This window comes from Pinus tabuliformis, chromosome 1_2, assembly GCF_031772625.1.
Source record: "Pinus tabuliformis cultivar Carrire ecotype Pingquan chromosome 1_2, CPIR1, whole genome shotgun sequence".
Taxonomy (NCBI): domain Eukaryota; kingdom Viridiplantae; phylum Streptophyta; class Pinopsida; order Pinales; family Pinaceae; genus Pinus; species Pinus tabuliformis.
In genome coordinates, this window is record NC_142298.1 from 459,855,986 (window position 1) to 459,868,396 (window position 12,411).

Genomic DNA, 12,411 nt, shown 5'->3' on the forward strand with positions numbered 1-12,411 from the left:
ACATAAGTGCTGGTCGGCTTGATAATAATTACATAAACAAAATAAATTCATATCTCCATAAATACTTATCGGAATCGGATGATCTTTGGATCAATCCTACACCTCTCGACAAGAGGGATCCAATAAAAATATCAGCTGCCATAAATAAGCTGACCCACATGGAGTTTGGCCCTAGTTGCCAATTTAACACTCCCTCTCAACTAGGGAGAACTCCATCCGCTGATCCATATGAACGACTGTACTATCTCTACCATTAGTGCCTTGCACTACTCTGCCTAGCTCTGCGTGCTCTACTCAGCTCTGCTGGCTTTGCTCTGTTCTGCTCAGCTCTGCTGGCTCGGCTCTGCTCTGCTCAGTGCTGCTGGCTCTGCTGGCTCTGCTCTGCTCAGCTTTACTGGCTTTGCTCTGCTCTGCTCTGCTCATCTCCGCTGAACTATGAACAAGAAGAATTGATCGAGAATGAGTCATATCATTCTCTACTGACCTGAAGTTAGTCTCAGAGTGCATACCACTAGTCCCAGACCAGTCTCAACTGACCCGAAGTCAGCTTCAAGGTAAGTACCACTCCTACCACTGGTCCCAGACCAGTATCGCAGTCTCAGAGAGTGTACCACTGGTCCCAGACCAGTCTCAACCGACCCGAAGCCAGCGTCATAGTATGTACCACTCTCACTGGTCCCAAACCAGTACTGCACTGACATGAAGTCAGTCTCGGAGTATGTACCACTGGTCCCAGACCAGTCTCAGCCGACCCGAAGTCAGCGTCATAGCATGTACAACTCCTACCACTGGTCCCAGACCAGTATCATTGATCCCAGATCAATGGAGGACATCCTAGCATAGGGAGTACAGTAGATACAACGATGCGTCCATCGATACTACTATGGTCCCTAACTTCATTTCCCTGCTCATTGATCAGATGAGAGGTACTTCCCATGAGTCCCAGACTGCATGGGTAGGATGCCTCGACAGGAGAACTTAATCAATCCTGTCCTCACAGGAGAACACATCAATCCTGCTACAATCGCCATGGAGAACACATCAATCCAGGCTGCCATGGAGAACACATCAATCCAGGCCTCACAGGAGAACACATCAATCCTGCTACAATCGCCATGGAGAACACATCAATCCAGGCCTCACAGGAGAACACATCAATCCTGCTACAATCGCCATGGAGAACACATCAATCCAGGCCTCACAGGAGAACACATCAATCCTGCTATAATCGCCATGGAGAACACATCAATCCAGGCCTCACAGGAGAACTAATCATCCTGCTACACAAGAGAGCGAATCATCTTGTCCAACAAGAGAGCGAATCATCTTGTCCCTCAAGAGAGCGAATCATCTTGTTTCAGTGTGCACCACCAGGGGAGGGTGAGTCACCCTGTGGTCGTATGTTGCTCCAATAGAACTGCAAGCCCCCCAAAGCTCCCAGAGCTCAATGTATGCAACATGCAGGACCCTTTTACAAAGGTCTCTCGACAACTCCAAGTCGTTCGGGAAAATCACAAATTTGATCTTTCCTCAGGGCTTTGTCCTGTACATCATCTCAGTGCGATGGAGCCTCCTTGATCATTGACTTACCATATCCTAGATAAGGCAGTAATTGATGTCTATCTGCTGGAGCAATTGTCAAATACGGGATTCCTCAATAATCGAATCCCATCTCTGGTTGTCACAGAGATTCACAGTGGTATTCATCATGTGTACAAACAGCTCACTGAAGAGCTTCAGCAACCAGACTGCCTCACAGAAGGCCATACTATCAGCAATGTATTCTGCCTTGGTGGTGTTCAGAGTCACCGACTTCTGCTTCCTGCTCATCCAGGATATCAAGGCAGATTCCAAACAGCACTGAGAAGTGCTCTAGTGATCCTCCATACTTCCTGCCCACTCATCATTCGAATAATCATGTGGTTTCATATTTCCGGCAGTGTATCTCAATTCATGAGAGATTATGCCCTGAAGATATCTTAGAAGATTCTTGGCACCAATCTAGTGAGGCTCAACCAAATATGAGCTCACCATGCTAACTGCAACACAGATGTTCGAACGGAGGTTCTCCAAGAACATCAACGCGAATGAGTTTATGAAACTTAGAGGCATTTCCCAAATCTGGTCCGACATCATTACGATATAACTTCTGAAAGTTAAGATCCTCAAGGCAGTCACAAGCTTGCATCTTATCTTCCCACATTCAGAATCCAACTCCCTCTGTCTCCTATAAATGAGAGGGTCTGCACCTGTCAGACATAGGTGTCAGTACGAGAAGTTTATCATCCACAACCTTCGAGTAATGGTTTCACTCCTAGTGAATCTCAGCTGCATTAGACAGCTATCAATCCTCTCATATAATGCCTGAGGTGTTTTTCTTCAAGCCATAGAGGGCTTTCTTCCACCTGTATACATGAGATTCCTTGATCATGATTCTCAAACTCCTCGGGTTGTTCCAAACCTGTGACCCTGCTGCATGAGGGGAATGGTACCCTTATAATATTTTCCTTTGGTACATTTCAGACATGTACTTTCATGCTTCCTTTTGAATTCAGGCATCCTAGTCACCATTTGACTCACAGACCTCTAGAGCTGAGTCAATGGACATGGTCCCCAGTGGACTTCCTGCAACTTGATACAACCCTGAACTCAAAAACATCTTTAAAATATCTATTTTCAAACACGTACCTTTCCATTGATAAGTGCCACCTTGTAACCTTTGACTTCCATTTCCGAGATGGACATCAGGTTCAATCAGGTACATAAAAGAGATTTTGGGGTTCCTTGCTTTCGTGGAAGAGTCGACCACTGTCTTGGATGACCGGCATCTCTGCTATTCGCATAAGGGCTGAACTCATAACCAAGAAATCTACCTCTCCTTCCACCCTTAGATCCGAACTTCCCAATGAAGTGATCTTTAGGTATGCCATCTGAAGTTTTGCTGTGCCATTCTGATAATATGCTTTGCTTCGACTTCACCCTAAGTGAATTGTGAAGAACCCATTGATCTTTTTGTCTTGTCCCAACTGTCTTTGGTGATTGCTCCTTCACTCTTGCTTGGGCATTGTCTTCACCTCAGCTCTGATACCATGTTAAGTTTAGGTATGTTCTATGCTAGAGCAATTTATTCAAATTTTCACAGATAGCAATCACATCAGCATAATGATAAACTGCAGATAGAACATAAATATAAAACGCAGAAGACAAGCCAAGACAAGAGGACACAAGATATGGCGCGAGCTAGGGACAAACCCCACAATGTGTGGGGAAACCCTTTGATCAATTCTTCTTTTATCTTCAAAGTTCAACAGAGAGAGAGAGAGAGAGAGTACATTTACAACAGAAGTCAACACTTTGACTTGTCTAGATCTGAGCATAGATCATCTTCTATAATGATGAGATCAGTTGAAGACATTCTGCTTCAACTGATCCTCCAAGGTGACTCCTTCACCTATCATCGTGCTGCATCTCGTCCATTTGCTGCACCTTACTGTGTAGCACCATCATGATGCTCATGATCTCATACATCATGCTGTCCATGATCTACATCATGTTGCCCATGTCCATGATCTTATCCATCATCATGCTGCCCTTCATATCCATGATCATCTTTCAACTTCACGCTGCCCATACTAATGTGCATCATCATCATGTTGCTGCCTTAACAGATGACATTCTATCACTGCTATTCATTGTCATATGGCTGCTACAGGTATGTCATTCTATCACTGTAGATTATGCTTAGAGTGTAGTGGACACAGTCATCACTTAAATACTCTCCAACATGATCACATCAATGCTGAGACTGAGATAGCAACTACAGCATTACTATGATCTCCATTAGACCCAGACAGTGAGGATAGTAAGGGCACAAAAATACTTCTGTATATGCCGAGAATGTAACTATCATTGTTATTACTACAACAGCCTTTAACAAGATCTTACTTGACACTGAAACCATCGTCGTTACAACTTCACAGCTGTATCACCAAGATCATTTTTCTGTTGTATCTTTCCACGAAGGTATCCGGACTGAGACAGTGATCACAAATATGTGCGGTTGAAGCAAGAATGAAGGACGCTGAGGTATACTGTTATGAGATCATCAAGTTACAAGTATGCTGAGAATAATAGATCTGGTCTTCTCATTGTAATATATTCCTATGCCAAGTTATACTGTTGTCTGCTACAGGGATACTGTACCTTAGACCCTCACGAGGATACTTCTAATCCATTTGACTGCATATAACAAGTGTACAGGACTGCATGTATCCTTTGCGTGAATCAGGATTGCTTATATGATTCTTCATAAGCCTGCGGCTAGGGCACATTATGACAGCGGATAGGGCACCCACTGAACTGTACCTAGGGCATCTTCTTACCTGCGTTAAAGAGTCTCCTAGGACTGTGTTTATAGGGACAGCGAAGTCCCTCTTCTTGCTGCATATAGAACAGCGTATAAGAATCTAATTACTGTGCCTTCATGGACTGCATATTGAGCCTCCCTTTGTTGTGACTTAGGTTATCATTTATTGCTGTCAAGAGTACCCTCAAATGCTATGGCTAGGGCACCCTTAAATGCCGCTGATAGATTTACTGTGGCTAGGGCATCATAGGCCAGCGTACATTTTCATGGTGTCTCTCTCCTGCTCCAAAAACCCAAAACGTGGAGAGGAAGAGATCACCACAATAATGTATGTCTCAAATGACATCAAATCCTCTTTTATTTATACTAACTTGTAGCGGTTGAATAGACACGTCGGTTGGGCTTCTAGAGCCTACATAAGTGCTGGTCGGCTTGATAATAATTACATAAACAAAATAAATTCATATCTCCATAAATACTTATCGGAATCGGATGATCTTTGGATCAATCCTACACCTCTCGACAAGAGGGATCCAATAAAAATATCAGCTGCCATAAATAAGCTGACCCACATGGAGTTTGGCCCTAGTTGCCAATTTAACAAGCCTAGACCTCTAAATATTTGCGTTAATGTTACAAATGCTCCTTAGGTTGATTCAATAAATTTTACTGTTTATCTTTGATTATGTTTCAGTTTTAAGGTTCACCACGAATGTCAACTGAATATCCTAAAATGCAAATATAGCATGAGAAAATAGAAATCCTTTCTCTTTCAGTGAAAATATAACTAAGTAAGGGAAGAAACAATCAAGATGCAACACATAATATGTAGAAAACACGATGCATGATGTAATTCCCTTTCAAATGCAACCGTTCCTATGCTACTGCACATGCAAAACCCTAAATGTCGATGTAATTTTTTTCTTGTCACTACACTTAATTTTCAAAATGGAGAAAACTAAGATGCAAATGTTCAATTATTGATTCAATTACACTTTTCAAAATGAGGATTAAAACAACAATTCATCCAAGCAACCAACAGCCAAACGGAAGAAGTTTTCAAGCAACCAAGTGATAAGAATAAAGAAAAATCAAAACCGATTATTACCAAAGGCAAACAAGAGAAATGCAAACCAAATGGAAGCATTAGTAGAGAGATCACAAGACAATGAAGACTCAGGGAAGTTCAAATGGAAGAAAGTTGACCAAACAGAAGCTCAAGAACTAAGGAAAAATTCATGCAAAAATAGGGGCCAACGTTGGTGCAGAAGAGGCACCAATTCATTGAAACGCTGGTGCAGAGTGGGCTAGGGTGAGGTGCAATGCTCTATCAAAGTCACAGGGGGTGTGGCGGGCCGGGGAAAGAGGTTTTCAGCACAAAAATTTCAAAGAAGGATCAATTAAATCACTTCCTAGGTTTGTTCTTGGTTGAATAATATAACAAAGGTCTGTCAAGGAGGTAATCAAACACAATCGTCAAGGATACCACCAAGGGAATACTCTGTTCCCCAGTGGAATCACCAATTTGTTATACATGATCTATGATTGTGGAAAAAAGTATCTCCCATAGGTCGGCAACTAACTTAGAACTTCAAATAGAAGAGTAACCCAATGGTTTTCCCTAAAATAAATAGATAATGGAGTGAGGCCTACCTACAATCCTTCGCAGGCTTCACTCCTCCTTTAGCTTGGAGGCCCCAATTCCAACTCTGATTGCCAAAATTAGAACCTGCACAGTCAGGTTACAGAATCCAAGAAACTATGAGATGTATGCAATATCATCTAAGTACTTCATTTGATAGATCAACATGGTATTGAAATATATGAAACAACATTAAATATAGGAAAACAAGCAATTCATTACATTACTATAAATGGAAGGAGATTACAACCATAAGTAGCAGTCGATCTTTTAGAAGAGCTCCTCCAAGTTTTTGACTTGTCCTTGCCTTGTCACAATATGCACCTCCAGTCACCCTAAATGCATGGAATTATGACCACTGATTATAGCAACATAAGGACGGAATTTTTCTCCAAAAGCCAACCCCCAACCTCATAATAGGCTGGAAATATATAGAGAAGTATGGTAAGTTGGGAGTTCTTATCCAATTACCATCCTAGGGTAAGAGATCCACCCTTGATGGATGGATACGATCAAAGGATAAGTGTTCAAAACTCCATTGTAGGGATGGATAGGATCCAAATGATTTATCCAAGGTAAGTTGTTCTAATAACTTCTGTAAACTCCTAGAAGTTGAAGCTTCCAGAATCTCGATCATTCTCCCAGATTTCTAGAACCAAGGCAAGTGGAAAAGGGAGAAACCTGCTAGTGACCAATGCAAGCCACAGTGGAGCAACCTGCTAGTGAACGTACCTCGGTAGGCTTACAGGGAGCGTCGGTCCTCAAACTAGCTTAGATGATGTAGTTTAGGGCTTAAATTCTAGGAAATGAAATGTACATGCTTAGGGCTTTGTTCAAGATGGTGACAAGGGGGAATAGTATTTTGATTGATCCCATTAGGAGGCTTACTAATTGGATGTGACAAAATGGCCTATAACACTTTCCTTCTAGTTTATTATTCCTACATGCTTCCTTTCTTTCCTAGTTGGACTCATTAAGTTGTGTTACTTTCCACTAGATATCAATGTAGGATATGGATCCATTTTGAATTTGAATTTCATGTCAAGGATGTGTGCAAAGTATGTAAAACCATCCTACTTCTACTTGAATTGGTGAATAATCAATGATGATTGAGATCATGCACCTATTTCTTTAATATATAAGGATAGGCTTGATGTAAGATTTATTGGAAAACTCTTATAACAATATGTTCAATTCCAAATGTCATAGTGTACACACTCTTAAACGTATATGACATTTACAACATAAATTTGGAAATATTTTATTGATCATGTCTTCATCTACGAAGAAAAAGAGAAAGAATAATGTGAGATAGGACTAATGGTTCTTGGAACCTTGCTTAGTTACCTTTCATTATTAATGCATGCACAATTTTTTTCAAAATGGTCTCCGTGTTCTAATAGTGTGAGATCCAATCAATCCTAATCAAGACATCATATGACCTCGATAATAAAATATGTAATCCTATATATATAAGCATACAATTCAGATACTTGCATAGCAGCAAAATCCTTGCCTCTTTTGGTAGTTATTGGTCCATAGTTATTGGTTTCTTAGAAATGCAATCTTAAAACTTGCATTCAACAATATGTTTTGTGGTCAATGAGAAAATGTATTGATCAGTTGTTCATGTTAAATCAAGACTTGAAATTTCCTACTCCATTTACTATACACGTCATCAACGACGGTGGGAGGTGCCAATTCAACTTAATGAAAAGTGCTTAAAAGAGTTAACTTTACGATTTACTAACATACATATTTCCTGTCCCATCACAACCTTTTCTCAAAGTGATACATAATGGCACCTTGAAAAAAGCTATGTAGTGCGGGATAACATTAATTAAATTTAATTATCACTAATTATGTAGTTAGAGTTTAATAAAGGCAGTGATCCGGACGACTTCAAGATTCAATTTGTTCGAAAAATGAAAGCCGAATACTAATGTGTAAAGATGATTAGGTGGTTTATTTACGTTAATTCACTTTATTACCATATGACCAACTCCATTTATTGTACACATCATTATTTATGATGGAAGGTGCTAATAAAACTCATTGACAAAAAGTGCTTGAAAGCATTAACTTTACCATTTATTCATGTACATGTTTTTTGTCCTGCCATGGCATTTTCTCAAAGTGATACACAATTGCACCTTGGAAAAATATTCGTAACATGGATTAACATTAATTAAGTTTAATTATCACTAATTTTGTAATTGGAGTTTAATAAAGGCATTGGTTCGAATGGCTTCAAGATTAATATTGATCAAAAACATGAAATTCAAATTCTAACGTATAAAGATGATTAGGTGGTTGAACTCCTTTCCTTCTTCATTGGGTTATATCCTTGCCTTATTTGCTTACTAGAGATTAGTTAATAAAGCTAGATACTTATCTTAATACAACTTAGTAAAGCTATATAGTTAGATAATACCCATCTAATAATGCTAATAACCACCAGATAATTCTAATAATCATTTTGTAGCTTTCGATTGACTATCTAATTGCGCAATTTTGATATTTGACCTTCGTTTAATTATTTTTATTTTTGAAATTTTGTTTTTTTAGTAAAATAATTTTTAATCAGATCATATTATATTTATTTATATATTTTTTAAATACATTTAGTTTACTATTTCTTTTTTCTAATTAATACATAAAACTTGTAAATCTAACGAATTCTTACAAAATTTTAAACAAATTTAACCAAAAATTATGTCAAAAACCTCTCTGCAACCCACCTTTTGGTTCTTCATAAACAATACCTTGGTTAATTGTTTCCATGGATGTGGACCATGGTTTCCAAAAAATTGATTACTATTCACCATCTCACATAGATTTCTATGCTGAATTTGCATTAGCGTCATGGTTAGAAGAGTTATACGTCTCTAAATATTTTGTTCTCATACTATCTCTAGTACATAATTTATTCCTTGCTTCACATAATCAACTTTCTAAAGAAATCTATTATTTTCACCATCTATGTGTCTCCGCACTCTATCATATGTTGAACTTACAGGAAATTAAAAGACATAAATCTAATATAGATGCATTATGTAGTCCCTTTCGCCTTTCTAGCTTTCCACGGATAAATAAAATTCCAGATAACAAACACCTTACAAATAATGAAATTATTTGTAGTGGACATTTTGGAGTACACAACATAATGGTGACATATAAACAATGCTCGTGGAAGGTGGAATTATGCCGAGGAGGAGGGTAGAAACATGATTGTGGATCTCTCTCAAGTGATGTCATGGGGTACCAGACCCCTCTCGAGTGACATCATGGGGTATCGCCTCGCAATTTACATGGATCTTGGATCTCATTGACATAAATCCTCATTGCCATTGATAGAAAAGGGGTTGACCTTGGAAGAGAAATTTGATTATGGACACCCTTCTTGTTGATGTCATAGGAAGCCGTAATCATTTTGGGCCATAGATATGGCCAAAGCATATCAACCATTGAATTAGAGTAGGACCCACAATGAGGTGGGGCACAATTGCCCATAGTTTTTTTTTATAAAATAAAAAAATTTAAACATGCACTAAAACAATTGATGAGGTGGCTAGGCCCATGTCAATGCCACATGGAAATGAACCTGGTAGGGTGATGTCAACGATGACATGGAAACTGAACTAGCAAGATGATGTTAGAGGGGCCAGGTGGCAACACTAGGGCCATTGATCTACATTGAATGTGGTTGTTTCATCCCATCGAGCGTAGGAGGATAGATTAAGTGCCATGTAGGTTAGAGACTGATGACTAGTCATAGTTGTCGATCATGTTTAATTTGAACTGTCCAATTTCAAGGGGTGTAGGTTCAATCTTTGACTTCCATGCTAATTGGAATCCAATGGCATTAGAATCGTCTGATTGGTAGAAGTATAAGTCGCCGGATATAGAAAGGAAATGGGCCACAATGGTGTTAGGAAGGCTGGTGTAATATCCTTGGTGTAAGATTCCGTAAAAACTCTCATAAAATGAGCATTGCTGAATAATTAAATATTCTTCTAATTCATAATTACAAGAATTAATTCTTAATTTTTATATTGAGAATAATTTATATTCTTTTATCTAAATAAATTATATTTCCAAGTTAGTATATTTTTTTATTTTTAGAACTAATGAGTCATAGATTTATAAAAGTTATGGATAAGTTATATTTTGCCGACGAGGAAAAATCAAATTTATCTTGAAAAAAAGCATGAGAGATTTCTGGATGATTGATTGGGTGACTTTAGAATTTAGAAAAATATGATTTACAGAGTGATTTATGGAGTGATTTTCAAATTTATGAAAAATCTGATTTATCGAATGCTTTTAGGATTTAGAAAAACTATTTCATTTTCTTAATTCTAATTATTGTAAGCCTATGAGAAAATATGAGAATTTATGACAAAATACATGTAGAATCAAGCCAAGAGAGAGGAAGGAGAGATTTCAAGCATGCATTAAAAGATAAGTAACTATGCTCTTTGAAAATTATTGTGTTTTCATATCGTGCATGAAGAAATAAGAATCAAATTTATTTGCTTGGAAAATTTCTTATGATAAAAAATAAAGATTATTTTCTTGGGAAAACATTGTTATGAGGAATTTGGTATCTACAGATAAATACTAATTCCCTAGGTAGGTAGCTATACCTAGAACAACAGATTTAAAGCACTTATCCTTTTTCCATAAATGATAAATAAGACAAAGGAATCAAAGCACCTACTTGTTCTTTCGCTTTCCTTTTGTACCCTTTGTTTGACTCCCGTCACTCCTTGAACTTAACTCGATCAAAAGTACCTGCAAGCATAAGTAGAAGACAGAGAACCAATCAAAGCAAGAGATCTATCGAATACAAGTAAATGGAATTAGATACATTTGCACATATAAACATCATATATCAAGATAAGAATATGGAAAAAGGGGTAAACTTATTTATTAGATAGAAGGAAGAATTACAACCATGAAGTCCGATCCATTGTCACTCTTCCAGCTTGGGTTCCAACCAACATCACATCAATAGCATAACACTCTGGCAGCATAACAGTACTCACTTACAATCTCAATTCTCACTCCAACAGTATCTCCTTACAAATTCTCAAAGTCTAGCCCCTGATCACTTAGATGAGTGCTCAATTTATAGGCAAATGGAGGATGTTTTGTCATGAATGAGGGTATTGAATGGCCTTCCAAACTTAGAGTTAGTTTCCATGAAAGAAGGGATGAGAGGATATGAGGTTACTTAACTCATTCCCTATCCAATTTCGAGCTCATAGGAGATGATAAGTGTAGGAATCTTCTAGATGGCTCCAGAAGGTAAGAATATTCCCAGAACCCTATGTGAATTTCGCTCAATCTCGCCCAGCATAGGTCAAAGTGGGCCTAGGTGATCTACAGAGAACCCTGACATGGGCCTACCTACACTGAAGCACACTTACCCCCTTCCAAGGCTGCGCTAGTCCCTCAAGGAGACAATTCTGTAGGGCTTCAAGTCAAAGAAATCTCAGGGAAGGAGGCATTCAAAGAGGTGACTTGTCGAGGGCATGTAGCAATTGAATTAGGGTTTGATGAGCCCTAATGGTATTGATCTGAATGATGGGAGTGATGTGCCCAAATGGATCTATAATAGTTGACCCCTAAAGCATGAAGTCGAAAATAATAATGTCGAGTGAAATGCTTTACAATGTGATGAGGAGGTTCCGAAGTGGTTGGTGACTTGCATCGATTACACTACATAATATCATGATATTTTGGTTTTTTCTCATGAATTGCTGAGGGAAGGCATACCCATGCTTAGCATATAAACTTTCATTACAAGTACGTAGATAGTTGTCTACTGATATAGACCCATGATCGGAATGACCATCAATGTAAAACCTTTATATGGATTATTTGCTACATATCCTAAAATCACAACCTAGATGGATGAAACTAGATCCGAGGTCTTCTATCTCATTCAATCGTTCACTCAAGTACGAGTCTAACCATGCAAATATGTGATCTGAAGTCGAACATGGGAAGACACCGTCTGATTACCAGCCAATGATGTAAGTCGTTAACAGATGCAAGAGAAACCACTGATAGTGATAATGATCCTCAAGGTACTGCAGTACATTCTGCATAATGTGAATGGATGTTTTGATGTCGAACACCATACAAAGTCTTTCGGTCGAAGGCCATTGATGTCAACCTATCGCTGGAAGCAAGAAACCTGCCATTGATGTATGCAAGCCTCAAGGTACTGGAAGGGTGTTTCTAAGTCAACTTCTTGGATAATGTGCTGATGTCGACAAGAAGCGACTCATCGTAAGAGGGCCTTGATGTATCCCACATCAATGACATGAAACAAGTGTAATGATTTTGGAGATGGAATTGGACTGACGACACAAGGTTCAGGTTCTCTTAT